The following is a 24,693-nucleotide window of genomic DNA, read 5'->3' on the forward strand; positions in this document are numbered from 1 at the left end:
AGCAGATTAGGGGTGTTTAGATGTAAGCTTTATGTTAGAGTGTTAGGTTTAAACTTTTTTTTGCCGGCTCTCCCCATTGATGTCTATGAGGAAAGCGTGCACGAGCACATCAAAACACTGCTGCTTTTGTGTGTGGTATGGAGCTTAACGCAGCCATATCGCCCGCACAAGCCGGGTTTTTTAAAACTTATAATGGCAGCGCTATAGGGGGTTAAATAACGACACTTTTGTTGCGTTCTTTACTTTCCCTATAGCGCTCAAAATTCGTAATCTAGGTGATTAGCATTTTCTCTATTTGTGAAACATCTCTTAACACAGTGATTCCTGTTTTTCATTTTGATATAAACTACTATAGTTGATGTAATTAACTTATTTTGATCTAGTGCCGAACACATGTATTAAAAAGGAATGATAAAAAAACATTTAGACAGATCAATTTGTATATGGCAAGCTCTTATAATCTTCATAGTTCAATATAATGTTGGTCATAAAGAAAATTGTGAATTTAGAGTAAACTAAAAATAACTAATCAAAAAGCTGCCAGAACTAATGCCTTGTTTAGGCCAGAGGGGAACAAAGATTGGAATTGAAATATCCAATATGTTTCCCTATGGCGCAAACGGGTAAATCTGTTGTAGCCCACAGCACTAGCCATGTTTTCCAGGGGGGTCATAGAAAAGCTATGATGACAACCATTATGTTGTTTCGTACTGTGTCTCGAGACACTGTGCTTCATGGAGCGTTGTTTAATATTCCTCCAGTGTTGGCTCCATCTTGTGCGGATTGTCCTACAGGTACAGCCTAAATATTGCAGGCCACACCTGCAGGTCAAGACATAAATAGCAAAATCACTGTCACAATTAATGTGGTTCTTTATGGCTGTGGTTTCACGTGTGACATCTCACTGACTTCCATGCGTTATATATTTGCACATATAACATCTGCTATTTTACCTTTATTTAAAGTGGGGAGATTTTTGTTGTGTATTTTTGTCTTTTTTGATATTAATACCTTGCTAGAGGCAAGCTTCTGCTTAAGAGTCGGTGCTCTCCGGAATACCAATCTGGGATTTTTTTCCAAGGTGTTTTTAAGATAAGGATCTTGTAATTGTTTAAAATTTGTCTAATATTCTTATGTTCAGAATGAAATTGTGTAATGGACGCTGGGGGATTTTTATTTTCACTATTAGATACATTTTCACCTGTAGATGGTGGTGCTAAGATATTGGCCCTATTCACGTTTCTAGCTCTAAAATAGCTGTTGTTAATGAGTTGATAAGCATATCCTTTTTAGTTAAATCTTGTTATCAAAATCTCAGATTTTCTTAGGCTTCAAGTTTTGCGTAAAAGATAGATCCGCAGTGTTTGTATTTATGCTGTTGATGAACATGGTAGCTGCATCTGCAGAACCTTTCCAAATGAAAATTAAATCATCTATATAACGGCCATAGAATACCAGATTCGCCCTCCTTGTGGCTTTCCAAATAGACAAAAATGTAGTTTAGAAATATGCAATATCATCTTACTATTTTGATCATTACGATAGTTATTAAACAAGCTAATTGAATTTTACTTAATGCTCTGTTTCATTTTTGATACCCTATAGATACACCTCAGCAATACCGACATGCACGCACCGATGCACAGCGTACAGAATGTTATTGATTGACCTCATTATACCACTACAAGTTTTTAGCGCAAGCATTTACAATCATCAGAATTATTTATACTTGTCTATACATTTCCTAGAACATATTATTTCCATATGAAGTTTATTTTAATGGACTGCGTTTCCAAAACCGTTGTCAATTTTTTAAATGGGCATTATACCGAAAATTGTATCTTCCATGAAATGTTCAATTATGCATAGGAAAATTAGATCTGCAATGTGCATTCACCAGAGATGCTAGAGTGAAGCCTGCATATTTACAGGGACGGTCTACTCCAGAAATGTTACTTTTAAAAAAGATAGATAATCCCTTTATTACCCCTTCCCCAGTTTTGTTTAACAAACACGGTTATTATTAATAATATTTTTACCTCTGTGATTACCTTACCCCCTTCAGTTCTTTTGACAGACTTGCTTTTTAGCCAATCAACGCTGACTCATAAATAAATCATGAATAACTGTGTTATATATATATGACACACAAGAACTACCGCTGTCTAACTTTGAAAAGCTGTGAAAATGCACTGAGATAACCGGCGGCCTTCAATGGCTTAGAAATTAGCATATGAGCCTACCTAGGTTTAGCTTTCAACAAAGAATACCAATGCTTAGATTTAGAGTTTGGCGTTAGCCGTCAAAAGCAGCGTTAAGGGGTCCAGGCTACCGCAGATCCCCTTACGCCAATTACGTATCCTATCTTTTCAATGGGATTTGCCTAACGCTGGTATTTGGAGTATTGGGAGAAGTGAGCGGTAGAGCTTCTACTGACAAGACTCCTACAGACAAAAAAAGTCAGTAGTTAAGAGCTCTTAACTACTGTGCTACAAAGTACACTAACACCCATAAACTACCTATGTACTCCTAAACTGAGGCCCCCCCACATCGCCGCCACTATAATAAAAAAATGTAACCCCTAATCTGACGACCGGTCACCGCCGCCACCTACATTATACCTATGAACCCCTAATCTGCTGCCCCTAACTTCGCCGACCCCTATATTATATTTATTAACCCGTAATCTGCCCCCCCCAACGTCGCTGCTACCTAACTACACTTATTAATCCCTAATCTGCTGACCGGACCTCGCCGCCACTATAATAAATGTATTAACCCCTAAAGCGCTGCACTCCCGCCTTGCAAACACTATAATAAATAGTATTAACCCCTAATCTGCCCTCCCTAACATCGCCGCCACCTACCTACAATTATTAACCCCTAATAACCCGCCCGCACCGCAATGTCGCTGCTACTATAATAAAGTTATTAACCCCTAAACCTAATTCTAACCATAACACCCCCCTAACATAAATATAATTTAAATTAAACTAAATATTATTCCTAAAATTAAATAAATTATTCCTATTTAAAACTAAATACTTACCCATAAAATAAACCCTATTATAGCTACAATATAACTAATAATTACATTGTAGCTATTTTAGGATTTATATTTATTTTACAGGCAACTTGTATTTATTTTAACTAGGTACAATAGCTATTAAATAGTTAATAACTATTTAATAGATACCTAGTTAAAATAACTACAAACTTACCTGTAAAACAAATCCTAACCTAAGTTACAAATACACCTAACACTACACTATCATTAAACTAATTAAATAAATTACCTACAATTAGCTAAACTAAAATACAATTAAATAAACTAATCTATAATACAAAAAACCCCACTAAATTACAAAAAATAAAAAATAATTACAAGAAGTTTAAACTAATTACACCTAATCTAAGCCCCCTAATAAAATAAAAAATCCCCCCAAAATAAAAAAATGCCCTACCCTATTCTATACTAAAAAAGTTATCAGCTCTTTTACCAGCCCTTAAAAGGGCTTTTTGCAGGGCATTGCCCCAAAGTAATCAGGTCTTTTACCTGAAAATAAAAATACAATACCCCCCCAACATTACAACCCACCACCCACATACCCCTACTCTAACCCACCCAAACCCCCTTAAAAAACCTATCGCTAACCCCCTGAAGATCATCCTACCTTGAGTCGTCTTCACCCAGCCGAGCAGAATTCTTCATCCAAGGTGTGAAGAGGAGGTCCTTCATCCAGTAGAAGTCTTCATCCAAGCGGGGCAAGAAGAGGTCCTCCATCTGGTAGAAGTGTTCATCCAGGCGGCGTCTTCAATCTTCATCCATGCGGAGCGGAGCCATCTTCAACGGAGCCGACGCAGAGCCATCCTCTTCAACCGACGACTTCCCGATGAATGAAGGTTCCTTTAAGGGACGTCATCCAAGATGGCGTCCCTTCAATTCCGATTGGCTGATAGGATTCTATAAGCAATCAGATTGAAGTTCAATCCAATTGGCTGATCCAATCAGCCAATCGTATTGAGCTTGCATTCTATTTTCTGATCGGAACAGCCAATAAAATGCGAGCTCAATACGATTGACTGATTGGATGAGCCAATTGGATTGAACTTCAATCTGATTGGCTGATTGCATCAGCCAATTAGATTTTTTCTACCTTAATTCCTATTGGCTGATAGAATCGGAATTGAAGGGACGCCATCTTGGATGACTTCCCTTAAAGGTACCTTCATTCGTCGGGAAGTCGTCGGTTGAAGAGGATGGCTCTGTGTCGGCTCCGTTGAAGATGGCTCCGCTCCGGATGGATGAAGATTGAAGACGCCGCCTGGATGAACACTTCTACCGGATGGAGGACCTCTTCTTGCCCCGCTTAGATGAAGACTTCTACCGGATGAAGGACCTCCTCTGCGCACCTTGGATGAAGATTTCGGCTGGGCTGGGTGAAGACGACTCAAGGTAGGATGATCTTCAGGGGGTTAGCGATAGGTTTTTTTAAGATGGGTTTGGGTGGGTTAGAGTAGGGGTATGTGGGTGGTGGGTTGTAATGTTGGCGGGTTTTGTATTTTTATTTTCAGGTAAAAGAGCTAATTACTTTGGGGCAATGCCCCGCAAAAAGCCAGCAAAAAGCCCTTTTAAGGGCTGGTAAAAGAGCTGATTACTTTTGTAGAATAGGGTAGGGCATTTTTTTTTATTTTGGGGGGATTTTTTATTTTATTAGGGGGCTTAGATTAGGTGTAATTAGTTTAAACTTCTTGTAATTATTTTTTATTTTTTTGTAATTTAGTGTTTTGTTTTTTTGTATTATAGATTAGTTTATTTTATTGTATTTTAGTTTAGCTAATTGTAGGTAATTTATTTAATTAGTTTAATGATAGTGTAGTGTTAGGTGTATTTGTAACTTAGGTTAGGATTTGTTTTACAGGTAATTTTGTAGTTATTTTAACTAGGTAGCTATTACGTAGTTATTAACTATTTAATAGCTATTGTACCTAGTTAAAATAAATACAAAGTTGCCTGTAAAATAAATATAAATCCTAAAATAGCTACAATGTAATTATTAGTTATATTGTAGCTATATTAGGGTTTATTTGATAGGTAAGTATTTAGTTTTAAATAGGATTATTTTATTTTATTTTAGGAATATTATTTCGTTTAATTAAAATGATATTTAACTTAGGGGGGTGTTAGGGTTAGGGTTAGAGTTAGGTTTAGGGGTTAATAATTTTTTTATAGTAGCGGCGACGTTGCGGGTGGGAGATTAGGGGTTAATAATTGTAGGTAGGTGGCGGCGATGTAAGGGAGGGAAGATTAGGGGTTAATACTATTTATTATAGTGTTTGCAAGGCGGGAGTGCGGCGGTTTAGGGGTTAATACATTTATTATAGTGGCGGCGAGGTCCGGTCGGCAGATTAGTGGTTAATAAGTGTAGGTAAGGTAGCGGGGCAGATTAGGGGGTAATAAATATAATATAGGTGGCGGCGATGTTGGGGGCAGCAGATTAGGGGTTCATAGGGATAATGTAGGTTGCGGCGGTGTACAGAGCGGCAGATTAGGGGTTAATAATAAATGCAGGTGTCAGCAATAGCGGGGGCGGCAGATTAGGGGTTAATAAGTGTAAAATTAGGGAAACAATGGGGCTGTGTTAGGAGCTGAACGCTGCTTTTTTGCAGGTGTTAGGTTTTTTTCAGCCCAAACTGCCCCATTGTTTCCTATGGGGATATCGTGCATGAGCACGTTTTTCCAGCTTACCGCTACCGTAAGCAACACTGATATTGAGGGTTGAAGTGAAGCTAAATTAGGCTCAACGCACCCTTTTCTGAGCCTAACGCAGCCACTCAGACAACTCTAAATACCAGCGTTGTTTGAAGGGTGCACTGGAAAAAAACTACCGACAAAACTCTAAATCTAGGCGCAAGAGAACAGAGCAAAATTGATGATAAAAGTAAATTGTAAAGTTGTTTAAAATTGCATGCCCTATCTGAATCATGAAAGTTTAATTTTGACTAGACTGTTCCTTTAACCCCTTCACTACCGGCCCTTTCAGAAAAAACTTGCCCAAAATACAGTAGAATTTTCAGCATTTTTGCTATCACTCTGTTTTAACAGAAAAATAGCCTTGTTTTTTTATTTACCTATCAAAACTATATATATATTTTTAAGTAGACAACCCAAGGTATTGATCTAGGCCCATTTTGGTATATTTCATGCCACCATTTCACCACCAAATACGATCAAATAAAAAATGTTTTTACTTTTTTCACAAACTTTGGGTTTCTCACTGAAATTATTTACAAACAGCTTTTGCAATCATGGCACAAATGGTTTTAAAACCATTTCTGGGATCCCTTTTGTTCAGAAATAGCAGACATACATGGCTTTGCCATTGCTTTTAGATAATTAGAAGGCTGCTAATTGCAACGGTGCATCACACTTCTATTATTCCCGGTAGTGAATGGGTTAATTAGGTAGCTCAAAAGGTTAATGTTAGCTTTAGTGTAGAGATTATCCTCCTAACTGACACTCCCCACCCCCTGATCCCTACTTGATCCCTCCCAAACATCTATCTACCCTACCCCCCCCCCACACACACACACACACAAACACACAGGTCACCCCATCTTAAGAACTGGCAGACAGTCTGCCAATAAAAATAAAAATATATATTTTTTTTTTATGCAGTGTAGGATTGCCCTAATCCTCATACCTCCCTGATCCCTCCTTAAACAGCTATCTAAACCTACCCTGCCCTAATTATTGCCGCTATCTTAGGTAATGGCAGCTGTCTGCCAGTACCTATCAACCCTTCATTTTGTAATTTTTTTATTTTATTTAAAAAAACAAAAAATTTTAGTGTAGTGGTACAACAACTTCCCCCCCTTCCCGTGATCGCCATTTAGAAACCCCCCCGTGCCCCCAAACACATTTTCTGTAGTGTAATTGTCCCATCCCTCCCTAACCCTTACAAAAAAATCTGTAGCGTAGGGTCCGCCCACTCTCATCCCTTTCCTCCCCCTAAACTTCTGAGCCACCCACCCACCACCCACCTCTTGTCCACACCTCCCACCGACACCAGCAGATGATCGTTACAGACGGTGACACACACAGTGTCACCGTCTGTAACGATAAGGCATCTGCCCTCAAATGGAGGAGGAGCACCGATCGCGCTCTGGCTCCATATGCGGGAGATGCCGGAAGCTTCAGGAGCTCCAGATTTCGGCTGTAACTTAACAGCCAAGAGTGCTAGAGCATCCTGAAGCAACGACGTATATATACGTGGTGCGGTACGATAGCCAAAGTACCGCACAACGTATATATATATGTCGTATTGGGTTAAGGGGTTAAGTATCGGTCAGTATTCCTGATCCTGCTAACAGTCAGTTTTCAAGTACCTATTTTATTCTTGTAATGCTCGTGGGATATTTCCCTATCAGACCAAACGTGGCCAGCAGTCTTCTTATCCCGGGGTCAAGTGGAAGGATAAGGAAATATCCCAGAACAAAGTGAGTTTAAGAAATAAGGTAAGCAGTACTCACAGTAAACACGGTAGTCTTTCACGGCAATAAGGGTAAGGCAGAGAATGGTCAGAGACAAGCAGAGTCCGGCAACAAGTAGGATATCCAGGTATCAACAGAACACGGTTAATTAGAAGAGTGCAATCCAGCAGTTCAGGGGTTAACCAGTAGAATGGTCAGAGACAGACAGAGGTCAGCAATAATAAGGCAATGCAGCAGTTAAGAGGTTAAGTAGTAGAATGCTCAGAGACAGGCAGAGGTCAGCAACAACAAGGCAATCCAGCAGATCAGGGGTAAACCAGTAGAATGGTCAGGAACAGGCAGAGGTTAGCAACAATAAGGCAATAAGCAGTTCAGGGGTTAAGCAATAGAGTAGTCTTGAGACAGGCAGGGTTCAGTAATGATAAGGCAAGAAGCAGTTCAGGGGTTAAGCAATAGAGTAGTCTTGAGACAGGCAGGGTTCAGTAACGATAAGGCAATAATCAGTTCAGGGGTTAAGCAATAGAGTAGTCTTGAGACAGGCAGGGTTCAGTAAAGATAAGGCAATAAGCAGTTCAGGGGTTAAGCAATAAAGTAGTCTTGAGACAGGCAGGGTTCAGTAGCAATAAGGCAATAAGCAGTTCAGGGGTTAAGCAATAGAGTAGTCTTGAGACAGGCAGGGTTCAGTAACGATAAGGCAATAAGCAGTTCAGGGGTTAAGCAATAGAGTAGTCTTGAGACAGGCAGGGTTCAGTAACGATAAGGCAATAAGCAGTTCAGGGGTTAAGCAATAAAGTAGTCTTGAGACAGGCAGGGTTCAGTAACAATAAGGCAATAAGCAGTTCAGGGGTGAAGCAATAGAGTAGTCTTGAGACAGGCAGGGTTCAGTAACGATAAGGCAATAAGCAGTTCAGGGGTTAAGCAATAGAGTAGTCTTGAGACAGGCAGGGTTCAGTAACAATAAGGCAATAAGCAGTTCAGGGGTTAAGCAATAGAGTAGTCTTGAGACAGGCAGGGTTTAGTAACGATAAGGCAATAAGCGGTTCAGGGGTTAAGCAATAGAGTAGTCTTGAGACAGGCAGGGTTCAGTAACGATAAGGCAAAAAGCATTTCAGGGGTTAAGCAATAGAGTAGTCTTGAGACAGGCAGGGTTCAGTAACGATAAGTCAATAAGCAGTTCAGGGGTTAAGCAATTGAGTAGTCTTGAGACAGGCAGGGTTCAGTAACGATAAGGCAAAAAGCAGTTTAGGGTTAAGCAATAAAGTAGTCTTGAGACAGGCAGGGTTCAGTAACGATAAGGCAATAAGCAGTTCAGGGGTTAAGCAATAGAGTAGTCTTGAGACAGACAGGGTTCAGAAACGATAAGGCAAAAAGCAGTTTAGGGGTTAAGCAATAGAGTAGTCTTGAGACAGGCAGGGTTCAGTAACGATAAGGCAAAAAGGAGTTCAGGGGTTAAGCAATAGAGTAGTCTTGAGACAGGCAGGGTTCAGTAACAATAAGGCAATAAGCAGTTCAGGGGTTAAGCAATTGAGTAGTCTTGAGACAGGCATGGTTCAGTAACAATAAGGCAATAAGCAGTTCAGGGGTTAAGCAATAGAGTAGTCTTGAGACAGGCAGGGTTCAGTAACAATAAGGCAATAAGCAGTTCAGGGGTTAAGCAATAGAGTAGTCTTGAGACAGGCAGGGTTCAGTAATAATAAGGCAATAAGCAGTTCAGGGGTTAAACAATAGAGTAGTCTTGAGACAGTCAGGGTTCAGTAACGATAAGGCAAAAAGCATTTCAGGGGTTAAGCAATAGAGTAGTCTTGAGACAGGCAGGGTTCAGTAACAATAAGGCAATAAGCAGTTCAGGGGTTAAGCAATAGAGTAGTCTTGAGACAGGCAGGGTTCAGTAACAATAAGGCAATAAGCAGTTCAGGGGTTAAGCAATAGAGTAGTCTTGAGACAGGCAGGGTTCAGTAAGGATAAGGCAATAAGCAGTTCAGGGGTTAAGCAATAGAGTCGTCTTGAGACAGGCATGGTTCAGTAACGATAAGGCAATAAACAGTACAGGGGTTAAGCAATAGAGTAGTCTTGAGACAGGCAGGGTTCAGTAACAATAAGGCAATAAGCAGTTCAGGGGTTAAGTAATATAGTAGTCTTGAGACAGGCAGGGTTCAGTAATGATAAAGCAATAAGCAGTTCAGTGGTTAAGCAATCGAGTAGTCTTGAGACAGGCAGGGTTCAGTAACGATAAGGCAATAAGCAGTTCAGGGGTTAAGCAATCGAGTAGTCTTGAGACAGGCAGGGTTCAGTAATGATAAGGCAATAAACAGTTCAGGGGTTAAGCAATAGAGTAGTCTTAAGACAGGCAGGGTTCAGTAACAATAAGGCAATAAGCAGTTCAGGGGTTAAGCAATAGAGTAGTCTTGAGACAGGCAGGGTTCAGTAACAATAAGGCAATAAGCAGTTCAGGGGTTAAACCAGTGATTTTTAACCTTTTTTTTTGCCGTGGCACACTTTTTTACATTAAAAAATCCTGTGGCACACCACCATCCCAAAATGTTAAAAAAAATCACACATTGTAGCCTAATACAGCATATATATATATATACACATACACACAAACACACACATACTGTATGTATTGTGTTGTTATGCCATGCCTCCTACAAACTACCCCTGCACTGGGAGTAAAAAACAAGCAAAGTTTAAAAAATATGTCACACTGTTGTCAGTCTGCCGTGGCACACCTGAGGATCTCTCATGGCACACTAGTGTGCCACGGCACACTGGTTGAAAAACACTGGGTTAAACAATAAAGTAGTCTTGAGACAGGCAGGGTTCAGTAATGATAAGGCAATAAGCAGTTCAGGGGTTAAACAATAGAGTAGTCTTGAGACTGGCAGGGTTCAGTAACGACAAGGCAATAAACAGTTCAGGGGTTAAGCAATAGAGTAGTCTTGAGACAGGCAGGGTTCAGTAACAATAAGGCAATAAGCAGTTCAGGAGTTAAGCAATAGAGTAGTTTTGAGACAGGCAGGGTTCAGTAACGATAAGGCAATAAACAGTTCAGGGTTAAGCAATAGAGTAGTCTTGAGACAGGCAGGGTTCAGTAACAATAAGGCAATAAACAGTTCAGGGTTAAGCAATAGAGTAGTCTTGAGACAGGCAGGGTTCAGTAACAATAAGGCAAAAAGCAGTTCAGGGGTTAAGCAATAGAGTAGTCTTGAGACAGGCAGGGTTCAGTAATGATAAGGCAATAAACAGTTCAGGGGTTAAGCAATAAAGTAGTCTTGAGACAGGCAGGGTTCAGTAGCAATAAGGCAATAAGCAGTTCAGGGGTTAAGCAATAGAGTAGTCTTGAGACAGGCAGGGTTCAGTAATGATAAAGCAATAAGCAGTTCAGGGGTTAAGCAATCAAGTAGTCTTGAGACAGGTAGGGTTCAGTAACGATAAGGCAATAAGCAGTTCAGGGGTTAAGCAATCGAGTAGTCTTGAGACAGGCAGGGTTCAGTAACAATAAGGCAATAAGCAGTTCAGGGGTTAAGCAATAGAGTAGTCTTAAGACAGGCAGGGTTCAGTAACAATAAGGCAATAAGCAGTTCAGGGGTTAAGCAATAGAGTAGTCTTGAGACAGGCAGGGTTCAGTAACAATAAGGCAATAAGCAGTTCAGGGGTTAAACAATAAAGTAGTCTTGAGACAGGCGGGGTTCAGTAATGATAAGGCAATAAGCAGTTCAGGGGTTAAGCAATAGAGTAGTCTTGAGACAGGCAGGGATCAGTAACGATAAGGCAATAAACAGTTCAGGGGTTAAGTAATAGAGTAGTCTTGAGACAGGCAGGGTTCAGTAACAATAAGGCAATAAGCAGTTCAGGAGTTAAGCAATAGAGTAGTTTTGAGACAGGCAATGTTCAGTAACGATAAGGCAATAAACAGTTCAGGGTTAAGCAATAGGGTAGTCTTGAGACAGGCAGGGTTCAGTAACAATAAGGCAATAAACAGTTCAGGGGTTAAGCAATAGAGTAGTCTTAAGACAGGCAGGGTTGAGTAACGATAAGGCAATAAGCAGTTCAGGGGTTAAACAATAGAGTAGTCTTGAGACAGGCAGGGTTCAGTAACGATAAGGCAATAAGCAGTTCAGGGGTTAAGCAATCGAGTAGTCTTGAGACAGGCAGGGTTCAGTAACGATAAGGCAATAAGCAGTTCAGGGGTTAAGCAATAGAGTAGTCTTGAGACAGGCAGGGTTCAGTAACAATAAGGCAATAAGCAGTTCAGGGGTTAAGCAATAGAGTAGTCTTGAGACAGGCAGGGTTCAGTAATGATAAGGCAATAAACAGTTCAGGGGTTAAGCAATAGAGTAGTCTTAAGACAGGCAGGGTTCAGTAACGATAAGGCAATAAGCAGTTCAGGGGTTAAGCAATAGAGTAGTCTTGAGACAGGCAGGGTTCAGTAACGATAAGGCAATAAGCAGTTCAGGGGTTAAGCAATAGAGTAGTCTTGAGACAGGCAGGGTTCAGTAACAATAAGGCAATAAGCAGTTCAGGGGTTAAGCAATAGAGTAGTCTTAAGACAGGCAGGGTTCAGTAACAATAAGGCAATAAGCAGTTCAGGGGTTAAGCAATAGAGTAGTCTTGAGACAGGCAGGGTTCAGTAACAATAAGGCAATAAGCAGTTCAGGGGTTAAACAATAAAGTAGTCTTGAGACAGGCGGGGTTCAGTAATGATAAGGCAATAAGCAGTTCAGGGGTTAAGCAATAGAGTAGTCTTGAGACAGGCAGGGATCAGTAACGATAAGGCAATAAACAGTTCAGGGGTTAAGTAATAGAGTAGTCTTGAGACAGGCAGGGTTCAGTAACAATAAGGCAATAAGCAGTTCAGGAGTTAAGCAATAGAGTAGTTTTGAGACAGGCAATGTTCAGTAACGATAAGGCAATAAACAGTTCAGGGTTAAGCAATAGGGTAGTCTTGAGACAGGCAGGGTTCAGTAACAATAAGGCAATAAACAGTTCAGGGGTTAAGCAATAGAGTAGTCTTAAGACAGGCAGGGTTGAGTAACGATAAGGCAATAAGCAGTTCAGGGGTTAAGCAATAGAGTAGTCTTGAGACAGGCAGGGTTCAGTAACGATAAGGCAATAAGCAGTTCAGGGGTTAAGCAATCGAGTAGTCTTGAGACAGGCAGGGTTCAGTAACGATAAGGCAATAAGCAGTTCAGGGGTTAAGCAATAGAGTAGTCTTGAGACAGGCAGGGTTCAGTAACAATAAGGCAATAAGCAGTTCAGGGGTTAAGCAATAGAGTAGTCTTGAGACAGGCAGGGTTCAGTAATGATAAGGCAATAAACAGTTCAGGGGTTAAGCAATAGAGTAGTCTTAAGACAGGCAGGGTTCAGTAACGATAAGGCAATAAGCAGTTCAGGGGTTAAGCAATAGAGTAGTCTTGAGACAGGCAGGGTTCAGTAACGATAAGGCAATAAGCAGTTCAGGGGTTAAGCAATAGAGTAGTCTTGAGACAGGCAGGGTTCAGTAACAATAAGGCAATAAGCAGTTCAGGGGTTAAGCAATAGAGTAGTCTTAAGACAGGCAGGGTTCAGTAACGATAAGGCAATAAGCAGTTCAGGGGTTAAGCAATAGAGTAGTCTTGAGACAGGCAGGGTTCAGTAATGATAAGGCAATAAACAGTTCAGGGGTTAAGCAATAGAGTAGTTTTGAGACAGGCAGGGTTCAGTAACAATAAGGCAATAAGCAGTTCAGGGGTTAAGCAATAGAGTAGTCTTGAGACAGGCAGGGTTCAGTAACGATAAGGCAATAAGCAGTTCAGGGGTTAAGCAATAGAGTAGTCTTGAGACAGGCAGGGTTCAGTAACGATAAGGCAATAAGCAGTTCAGGGGTTAAGCAATAGAGTAGTCTTGAGACAGGCAGGGTTCAGTAATGATAAAGCAATAAGCAGTTCAGGGGTTAAGCAATAGAGTAGTCTTGAGACAGGCAGGGTTCAGTAACGATAAGGTAAAAAGCAGTTCAGGTTAGAAATATAAACACCCAGGAACACACACAGTAACACCTATACATGGGAAAAGTCCATAAAGTGAGAGGTACTTACATAGGCGCAGGTGCACGTCAAAAACAGCTGTAAGGAAAGTGGTTGAGGTGATTGCTCATATGACACTTGCTTCAACTTGTGTGACTTTGCCTTTAAGAGAGTGAAAGTAGAAGACACTTGCATTAACTTGTGTGACTTTGCCTTTAAGAGAGTGTGCCTTTAACAGAGTGAAGTACATTATTAATTTCAAAGTAGATGACACTGTATTTCACTAAGTCATGCTACAGTGGTAAACAACCGATGGATACTAATGATAAGAAGTCAGAACCCAGACAGAACGAGGGTGTAACTTTGGCAGGGGTCACTCACTGACACTAAAAGAACCATTATAACACATTAGTAGAGGGGTTAATGCTAGCTATATGTTAAAGGATTAATTATTATTATTAATTGCAGTAGGCTAAGTAATAAAGCCATTATGGTGTTTCTATTATTAATTATATCTATGTAAAGATTGTTAAAACCATTATTGATGTATTTGACAGAAGTAACTGCATAAGAACACATAATCAGATGTATAATGTTAAGCAGAAAATATCAAAGATGACGGCATTGAGTTTAGGAACAAGTGATGGAAAGTACCTTGGTATGCCCCTGATAAGCTTGGGTGAGGCTAAAGCAGACTGGCCAGATGCTTTGGATCACAGCCAACCTTGCAGGAAGCGGCCCGGGGTCTGTGGATTTGCGCCAGAACTGTTACATAAGTGAACAGTATAAAGAGAGGTACCTTTGGGCCATCTGATCAGGAGACTTGTGATCTGTCGATGGACGCATCTTCAGTGTTGTTCCCGTTGATCAGCTTTTTTTTTCTCCTGTTCCAAGATTGCCCAGATGTCTTCTCCAACCGCGCCCCAGGATAGGATGATGCAACAGATGATCACGGTTTAAAACTAGCTAGAATTGTTTGAGTAGTAGTATAACATAAGATTGTTATCGGTGGTTGCGCAGGCAACTTAGTTATAATTTTCATTGCTGAACTGTAACTGAAAACTGCATAGAGATGAGATAGGAATAGGATAATTGTATAAGTATTATAATTGCATAAAGTGTTATAAGCATGAACAGTGGTTTGTGGTATTTTGTTGTTATAATTATATTGCAGAATAAAACCATTATTGTTATCATAAGCATTGCAAAAAACCTGTGTGACATGTCAGTTGTTTCCTTGCTGAAAGTGATATATGATAGTACATATCCTGAAAAAGTACCTCATAACAACAGCATACAGGAGAGCGGCATCAGAGGCCAGAAGCGGTGGGCAGCGATGACATCATCGCCACAACAACCGCTGGAACCATGGAAACGACGGTGGTAGGAGAGGCCGAGCCGCTGCCAAGATGGAGTGGCGTGACAATTCTGTGCAGCTGCTTTAATAAAACTCTCCAATCTCTCCAATCTTTAATGAATAGGAGCTGGTCAGAATCAAGAAATGGGAGATGTTATAGATGTTGTAAGTAAATTTAACCCATTGATTGCATGAATCAGTGCAGTTGCTCATCTACAAGTGGCCACTGTTTTGGCCCCAGATAAAAATAGTCAAAAGAGCTTCTAAAGTGTTGATACTTGGGGTAGATTTATCAAACCCCGGGTGGACATGATTCACTATAGTGAATCATGTCCGCCCTGCATATGCTGTCAGCATTTAACATTTTCTGGTGAAATGCTTGTGCAATGCCATACCCTGCAGGGCCGCTAGCAGGGGGTGTCAATCATCCCAATCGTATCTGATCAGGATGATTGCAGTTCACCACCTCAGACCGCTGCTTCTTAACGTATGTCTCCCGGTGAGCTGGAAACATCGGGCGGAGCAAGCGGCATCAGCTGCTGGATAAATCTCCCCCTTGGACTCTTCTGAATTTCTAAATTCTTCAAATATACTAACACAATGGCAGTTTTAAATACTTTATTATTATTATTATTGTTGTTTAGCAGATGGTTTGTAAGTAGTGCAAGTACATATTAGTGATGTGTATTTGAGCTTCAGAAGAATTTAGGCCAATTTTCCTCTATATGAGATGACAAATATATTATAGGAAAAAACTGACAAAGAATAAATCGTTGCTTTACCAAATCAATTTGTACTTTTTTTCCCCTAGCGTTTGGCACCAAAAAATGTGCAGGAAGGGACAGGAAAGTATTAATGGAGGTATATACATGTGGCTAATCAGCTCCTTAGTTTCTAATGATGTACAGGAGATCCGACCACGATTCATGTGCCCATGCCCCCTGTCCAATCCTAATACTAACCACTGTTGTTTAGGGACAGCCAGTCAGGCAGTAAATGTCTCATACAGCATTGTCCAATCAAGCCTTAAAGGGACAGTCAAGACAAAAAAAAACTTTCATGATTCAGATAGGGCATGTAATTTTAATCAATTTTCCAATTTACTTTTATTACCAATTTTGCTTTGTTCTCTCATATGCTAATTTCTTAGACCTTGAAGGCCACCTCTAATCTGATTGCATTTTGACAGTATTTCACCACTAGAGGGCGTTCATGTGTTTCATATAGATAACATTAAGCTCATGCACGTGAATTTACCATGGAGACAGCTCTGATTGGCTAAAATGCAAGTCTGTCAAAAGAACTGAAATAAGGGGGCAGTCTGCAGAGACTTAGATACAAGGTAATTACAGAGGTAAAACATATATTAATATAACTGTGTTGGTTATGCAAAACAGGGGAATAGGTAATAAAGGTATTATCTATCTTTTTAAACAACAAAAATTCTGTTGTTGACTGTCCCTTTAACTTGTCATATGGAGGTGGGAGACTAAGGGACGCTCAGCCATTTTAAATCACTTTGACTTAATTGGGTTAGATGGAAACCAGTAGGTCCAGAGAGGTAAATAGTCTGAAACAAGTCAGCGAGTTATAGGATAGATCACAATCCTTTGGAGAAGCTTATCAAATGATTTAACCACAAAAATTCCTATAGACCAGTTATGGCGAACCTTGGCACTCCAGATGTTTCAGAACTACATTCCCCATGATGCTTAGGAACTCTTCAGTCCAGTCAAACATCATGGGAAATGTAGTTCTAACACATCTGGAGCGCCAGGGTTTGTCAGCACTGCTATAGAATGACTAATGGTGAATTTTGTAGAAAATCAATTTGTAATCGACCCCTATATGTTCTGATGGCATTAAAAGATAGTTTTTTTAATTGTTCGAATTTTATTTTGCAAGATTTTTATTCAAATTTGTTGTAAATTTGTTGTTCCCATTGAGAATAAGCAATGAATCAGAAAACATTATTTGCCCAAACCAACCACCACATCAACAAACTTCCGCCAAACGAAATGCTTTGAAAAATATTAAACTAATTTTACGGCAAAACTATTTTTTTGCCTGTGCACATATCTAGTAAGTATAATAATCATATAAAAAATACTTTTATATCCTTCTAAAATGACATTGTAAGCATAATTGTTCTTTTGCATGTAAGAATATCGTGTAACCCCTTCACTACCAGGGATTTCAGAGAAACACTTTTGCTATCACTCGACTAGATTACAAGTTTTGCGTTATGAGTGAAAAAGCCTCATAACGCTGCTTTTACACTACCGCTGGTATTACGAGTCTTGTAGGTACAGCTGTACCACACACTTTTTTGGCCGTCACGCAACATAACTTTTTAAAGTCCTTTTTCAATGGGACTTCCACAGCTCCAGTATAATGAGTTTGCCTGTCCGGCCAAAAAGTGAACAATACAGCCTATAACTACAAGATCTGTACCGTCATCTGAAAGTCAGTAGTTATGGGTTTTATGTTACAAAGCTGTAGCATAAAACTCATAACTAAAGTGTTACAAAGTACACTAACACCCATAAAATACCTATTAACTCCTAAACCAAAGCCCTCCCGCATTGCAAACACTAAAATAAAATTGTTAACCCCTAATCTTCGACTCCAGACATCGCCATCACTATAATAAACATATTAACCCCTAAACCGCCGCACTCCCGCATCGTAAACACTAGTTAAATATATTAACCCCTAATCTGCTGCCCCAATGTCATCGCCACCTACATACACTTATTAACCCCTAATCTGCTTGCCCTAACATCACCACAACCTACATTACTGTTATTAACCCCTAATCTGCTGCCCCCAAAATCACTGCCACCTAACTACACTTATTAACCCTTAATCTGCTGCCCCAATGTCGCCTTCACTATACTAAAGTTATTAACCCCTAACCCTAACGTAACCCTAACCCTAACACCCACTAACTTTCACATAATTACAATAATCCCAAATAAAAATTACAATTAATACGTAAATTATTCCTATTTAAAACGAAATACTTACCTGTAAAATATAACCTAAGCTAGCTACAAAATAACTAATAGTTACATTGTATCTAACTTAGGGTTTATTTTTATTTCACAGGTAAATTTGTATTTATTTTAACTAGGTAGACTAGTTAGTAAATACAGGTAGCCCTCAGTTTACGCCAGAGTTAGGTTCCAGGAGGAATGGTTGTAAATTGAAACTGTTGTAAATTGAAACCCAGTTTATAATGTAAGTCAATGGGAAGTGAGGGAGTTAGGTTCCAGGTCCCTCTCAAAATTGTGACAAGTAACACCTAATACATTATTTTTAAAGCTTTGAAATTAAGACTTAAAATGCTAAACAGCATTATAAACTAATAATATAGATTGTATCATCATCAAACTAAGTTTAATGAACAAAAACATTTGCTAAACATCACCTAATAAAATAATCACACAACAGACTGCATCATCATCAAAGTTTAATATACAAAAAACATTTGCTAAACATCACCTAATAAAATAATTACACAACAGATTGCATCTGCATCATCATCAAACTAAGTTTAATGAACAAAAACGTTTTTTTACTTGCATTTTTCTGCAATCAGTTCTCTGCATTGTTAGCATGTTAGATAATATTGGGTCTGCACCTATTCTATGCATTTCAATCTGTAGTGATTAATAGGCAGTTAGGCACCCTCACCTTAAGCAGCTGGACAGGAAGATAATAGGGAAATGGCTGCTAAATCTTGTTGCTCGATAGCTAATATCTGCTCTGTGTGCACAGATCAATTTCAGTCTGTTAAGTTGCATAACTTTGCTGCAAAACAAGCGGACAGCTCCACCTACTGGCTATTTTAATTAGTGCACTGCTTTCCAAAGCTTTTCAATAGCAGTCACATGACTGAAAAAAAAGGCGCAAATTGAACCGGCGTAAACCGAGGGCCACCTGTAGTTATTAACTATTTATTAGCTACCTAGTTAAAATCAATTCAAAGTTACCTGTAAAATAAAACCTAACCTGTCTTACACTAAAACCTAACATTACACTAAAATTAAATAAATTAAATTAACAAAATATATTTTTCTAAATTACAAAAAATAATAAACACTAAATTACACAAAATAAAAAAGAAATTATCAAATATTTAAACTAATTACACCAACCACCCACACAACCAACCCCCCCCCAAAAAAAAACTACCTAAAAAACCTAAGCTCCCCATTGCCCTGAAAAGGGCATTTGGATGGGTATTGCCCTTAAAAGGGCATTTAGCTCTTTTTTCTGTGCCCAAAACCCTAATCTAAAAATAAAACCCACCCAATAAACCCTTAATAAAACCTAACACTTACCCCCGAAGATCCACATACAGTTTTTAAAGACCGGACATTCATCATCATCAAGCCTGGAGAAGTCTTCATCCAAGTGGGCAGAAGTCCTCAACAAAGCCGGGAGAAGCCTTCATCCAAGCGGCAAGCAGTCATCCTCTAGGCGGGCAGAAGTCTTAATCCAGATGGCATCTTCTATCTTCATCCTTCCGAAGCAGAACGACTCCATCTCAAGAAATCTGGCACAGAGCATCCTCTTTCGCTGGATCTTGAAGAATGAAGGTTCCTTTAAATGACGTCATCCAAGATGGCATCCCTTGAATTCTGATTGGCTGATAGAATTATATCAGCCAATCGGAATTAAAGGGTAAAAAATCCAAATGGCTGATGCAATCAGCCAATAGGATTGAGCTTTAATCCTATTGGCTTGGCTGTTCCAATCAGACAATAGAATGCAAGCTCAATCCTATTGGCTGATTGGATCAGCCAATAGGATTGAAGCTCAATCCTATTGGCTGATTGCATCAGCCAATAGGATTTTTTAGCCTTTAATTCCAATTGGCTGATAGAATTCTATCAGCCAATCGGAATTCAAGGGACGCCATCTTGGATGATGTCATTTAAAGGAACCTTCATTCTTCAAGATCCAGCAAAAGAAGAGGATGCTCCGCACCAGATGTCTTGAAGATGGAGCCGCTCCGCGTCGGAAGGATGAAGATAGAAGATGCCGTCTGGATGAAGACTTCTGCCCACCTGGAGGATGACTTCTTGCCGCTTGGATGAAGACTTCTCCCGACTTTGTTGAGGACTTCTGCCCACTTGGATGATGACTTCTCCCGGCTTGATGAGGATGGATGTCCAGTCTTTAAAAACTGTAAGTGGATCTTCAGGGGTTAGTGTTAGGTTTTATTAAGGGTTTATTGGGTGGGTTTTATTTTTAGATTAGGGTTTTGGCACAGAAAAAGAGCTAAATGCCCTTTTAAGGGCAATGCCCATCCAAATGCCCTTTTCAGGGCAATAGGGAGCTTAGGTTTTTTAGGAAGTTTTTTTTTTTTTTTGTGGGGTTGGTTGTATGGGTGGTGGGTTTTACTGTTGGGGGGTTGTTTGTGGTTTTATTTACAGGTAAAAGAGCTGATTTATTTGGGGCAATGCCCCGCAAAAGGCCCTTTTAAGGGCTATTGGCAGTTTAGTGTAGACTAGGGTTTTTTTATTTTTGGGAGGCTTTTTTATTTTGATAGGGCTATTAGATTAGGTGTAATTAGTTTAAATATTTGATAAGTTCTTTTTTATTTTTTGTAATTTTGTTAATTGTATTTAATTTATGTAATTTATTTAATTTTAGTGTAATGTTAGGTGTTAGTGTAACTCAGGTTAGGTTTTATTTTACAGGTAAATGTGTATTTATTTTAACTAGATAGTTAGTAAATAGTTAATAACTATTTACTAACTATTCTATCTAGTTAAAATAAATACAAACTTCCCTGTGAAATAAAAATAAAACATAAGATAGCTACAATGTAACTATTAGTTATATTGTAGCTAGCTTAGGTTTTATTTTATAGGTAAGTATTTAGTCTTAAATAGGAATTATTTAGGTAATAATAGTAATTTGTATTTAGATTTATTTTAATGATATTAAAGTTAGGGGTGTTAGGGTTAGATTTAGGGTTAGGTTTAGGGGTTAATATATTTATTTAGTGTTAGTGATGTGGGAGGCCAGATGTTTAGGGGTTAATAACTTTAGTTTAGTTGCGATGGCGACATTGAGGGTGGCAGATTAGGGGTTAATAAGTGTACTGTAGGTTGCGGCGATGTCGAGGACGGCAGATTAGGGGTGTTTAGACTCTGGGTTTATGTTTGGTTTAAACATACATTTTACGCTCCGTTATTGCAGGTGTTAGGCTTTTTTTTAGCCGGCTCTCCCCATTGATGTCTATGGGGAAATCGTGTACGAGCACGTAAAACCAGCTCACAGCAGCGCTGGTATTTGTGTGCGGTATGGAGCTCAACGCTGCCATATTGCCCACAAACGCCGTTTTTTGCAAACCTGTAATAGGAGCGCTATTAAAGGTGAGCGGGGGAAATAACTTGCAAGTTAGTAGCAAGTCGCTCATAACACAAAACTCATAATCTGGACGACTGTATTTAAACAGAAATAGAGTTTTATAAAAAAACTCTATAGAAAACTTTGGGTTTCTCACTGAAATTATTTACACACATCTATTGCAGTCATAAAACTGTAAAAGCTTATCTGGGATCCCCTTTGTTCAGAAACAGCAGACGTGAATGGCTTTGCCATTGTTCTAAGGCCGCTAATTGCAGCTGTGCATCACACTTCTGAAATTCCTGGCAGTGGAGGGGTTTATCAATTACCTTTTAAGGTTAATATTTGCTGTAGTGTAGAGAGTACCCTACCACCTGACACCTACCACCCCCTGATCATACCTACCACCCCCTGATCCCTACCTGATCCCACCAAAATAGCTCTCTTCCCTCCTCCCCCCAACTAGTCTTCAACATCTTAGGTATTGGCAGACAGTATGCCAGTATGCAGTTTATTTTTCATTTCTGTAGTTTAGAATCCCTCCTCACCCACCAACCTCCATGATCCACCCCCCAACATCTCTTTAGCTCTCCCCTCTACCACTGCTCTCCACCCTGCATGTTACTGGCAGCTAGTCCATCAGTAACATATTATTCTTATTTATTTTTTTTATTTTATATTTAATATATCTTTTTTCTGTAGTGTAGGGATCACCCTCCCCCTCCAATGTCACTTTATTCTGTATTGTAGGGTCCCCCTCCAGATGATATTTTTTCCGTAGTGTAAGGAACCCTGCCCCTCCCTCCCCTGGCCTATTTTGGGCCACCACCTCGCTTCTCTCCTACCCTCCCACCGCTCCCACTCTGTACCAATGAATGATGGTAACAGACAGAGATTGACACATACGGTGTAACTCTCTGTAACGATCTGCAATCTGGATTTATATGGTAAGGGATTAGTGTTTCCTTACCATATGAAGACAGAAGCCTTCTGTCCCCTGGTTAAGGCTCCTGCTGTCTAAGCTGACTGCAAAGACCGCAACATGGGTCTCTGTGCTGGACGTAGGTACTATGTGATCACAGTACGCTGGGCAAAGTACTGTATGATGTAGTAGCTACATCCATATGGTGCAGGGTGTTAAAAAAAAAGTTAAAATGTTTTTGCTCTTTGATTAAAACTAATACAGCTGTATAATTTGTATATATTCTACTAATGTTTAGCGTCTGAAAACCAAACATGCATTTGTACCTATCAGCAAATAAGATTTAGCAGGCAAGGCCAGTCTGGCATGTCAGAAAAACTGGGGGAGTTCCCGGGGGGCCATAGCCGCTGGGGCTGTAATTTGAGCTGCATCAGTGCTGGACTGGCACAGGGGCACTGTAACTTCAATGGCAGCACTCAACTGTTTCTCAGTTAAACACTGCTTGTTCCAATACCTATCTGTATGGGTTTGTATGGTTGCAGCAACTGCTCTTATAGCACAGGATTCTAAGGCTCCTGCGCAGTAAAATTGTGTTCTCTCATTTGAAGCTCCAAGTTACAGCACTTAAATGATCAGGTGTAAGGAGGAATCCTATGGTTCAGATTGTGTTGCTACTCCCCCTGCATAGCCCCTGACAATCTGTTCCTCTCAGCCTCCTCCACTGTGCAGCATTACACTATCTCCCCCATCTCCTGATATTTGAAGGTACATCACTGCAGTAGTTAAAGGGACAGTCAAGTCAAAATTAAACGTACATGATTCAGATAGGGCATGCAATTTAAACAAATTTTAAGTTTCAAATTTGCTTTGTTCTTTTGGTATTCTCTGCTGAAAACTAAACCTAGGTAAGTTCATATGCTAATTTCTATGCCTTTGAAGGCCACCTCTTATCTCAGTGGATTTTTATAGTTTTTATTATATTATTATTATTATTTATTTATAAAGTGCCAACAGATTTTGCAGCGCTGTCCATGGGTATAAAGATAAAAGTACAATGGGAACTGGGAACATCTACACTTCAAAATCAAGGTTAACCACAGCACCACCCTCCGTAGAACCCTCATCTACAGACCTCCAGGACCGCGTCCCACCTTCTGTGACTCCATCACCGACCACCTTGCACCCCACGCCCTCACCTCAAAGGACTACATCCTATTCGGTGACCTCAACTTCCATCTAGACAACGCCAATGACCACAACACCAGCAACCTCCTGGAAAACCTTGGAACCATCGGACTGAAGCAACTTGTAAACTCCCCAACCCACATAGCCAGACACACCCTCGACCCGATCTTCTCCACAGGCAACCACATCTCAGTCAACCACATAACCGAACTCCACTGGACTGACCATCACTGTATACACAGAAGAAAAGTATCTCACAGCGCTCTCCCTATCAAAGATCCTTATAGCTTCTTAGAGTAGGGATACCTAGTATATCCCGAAAGTGTGTGTTATAGAATAAAAGATCTAGGAAGCGCCTCAGAGTGGGCAAAGAATACAATGGATGTATATGTGCACTAAAACATTTATTATACAATAAAAAAATTGTATTTATTTTTTTTAAATGATTTTAGTCACTAGACATAAAATCAATCATGGATCCATGTGCTATATACCTATCTAAGTAGGACAAATTTAAAACACAATAAAACAATTGAATGAGTTAAATTCAGTCTGGTCCTGACTAAATACAATATATCCTGTTGTCTATCAAATCTATATGCATGTATTGAATAGTATCTTAGTCCAAGATTATGTGTCTGATGATTAGATATTGATTCTCAAATTAATAAGTAACTCCTTATTTAATGCAAAACTATTGTCAGTGGTGGTAGTCCAAATCCTTGTGAAGTGACCAAAAAAGCCAAAATATATCACAAATTATCTCAAAAAATATCCAAAAGTAAATGTGAGTTTAAAATGTGTTTGCAAACTTCAAAAAAAGAATGAAATACAAAATTATGAGAAAAAATGGCAAAAAAGTACAAAAAATGTGTATAAACTATATGGTGCTCCTAATTAGGTGAGATTCTAGTGGAAAATATGATCCTAAAGCTGGTGATAATGATCCAAAGCTCTTTTTTAATAAAAAAATAGGTCAAGTTTGCCCAGTCAAATCTTGTGGAATAAAAAACAAGACATAGGCCCCTAGTTATCAAACCGTCAACCTCAAATACGCTGGAATTCCGCAGTGTATTTGTGGCGAGGCTGATTCGCCTTAGTTATCAAGCCCTAGACACCGGCAAAAGTAGAATTTTGTGACATAAGCTTCGATCCGCCGGACTCAGTCCGACACAGATTGATTCTTACGTCACTACAGATGTTCCGCACACAAGTGCGGCACAATCTGACTACTTTTGCTAGTTATCAAAAAACTAGCAGGGACGCTCGGCACTTTTCCGGCCCAGCGTAACCCCTATCCTGCCCCCCTACACCGCCGCCACTGCAATAAAATTATTAACCCCTAAACCTAAGTCTAACACTAA

Source organism: Bombina bombina, chromosome 8 (genome assembly GCF_027579735.1).
Source record: "Bombina bombina isolate aBomBom1 chromosome 8, aBomBom1.pri, whole genome shotgun sequence".
Classification (NCBI taxonomy): Eukaryota; Metazoa; Chordata; class Amphibia; order Anura; family Bombinatoridae; genus Bombina; species Bombina bombina.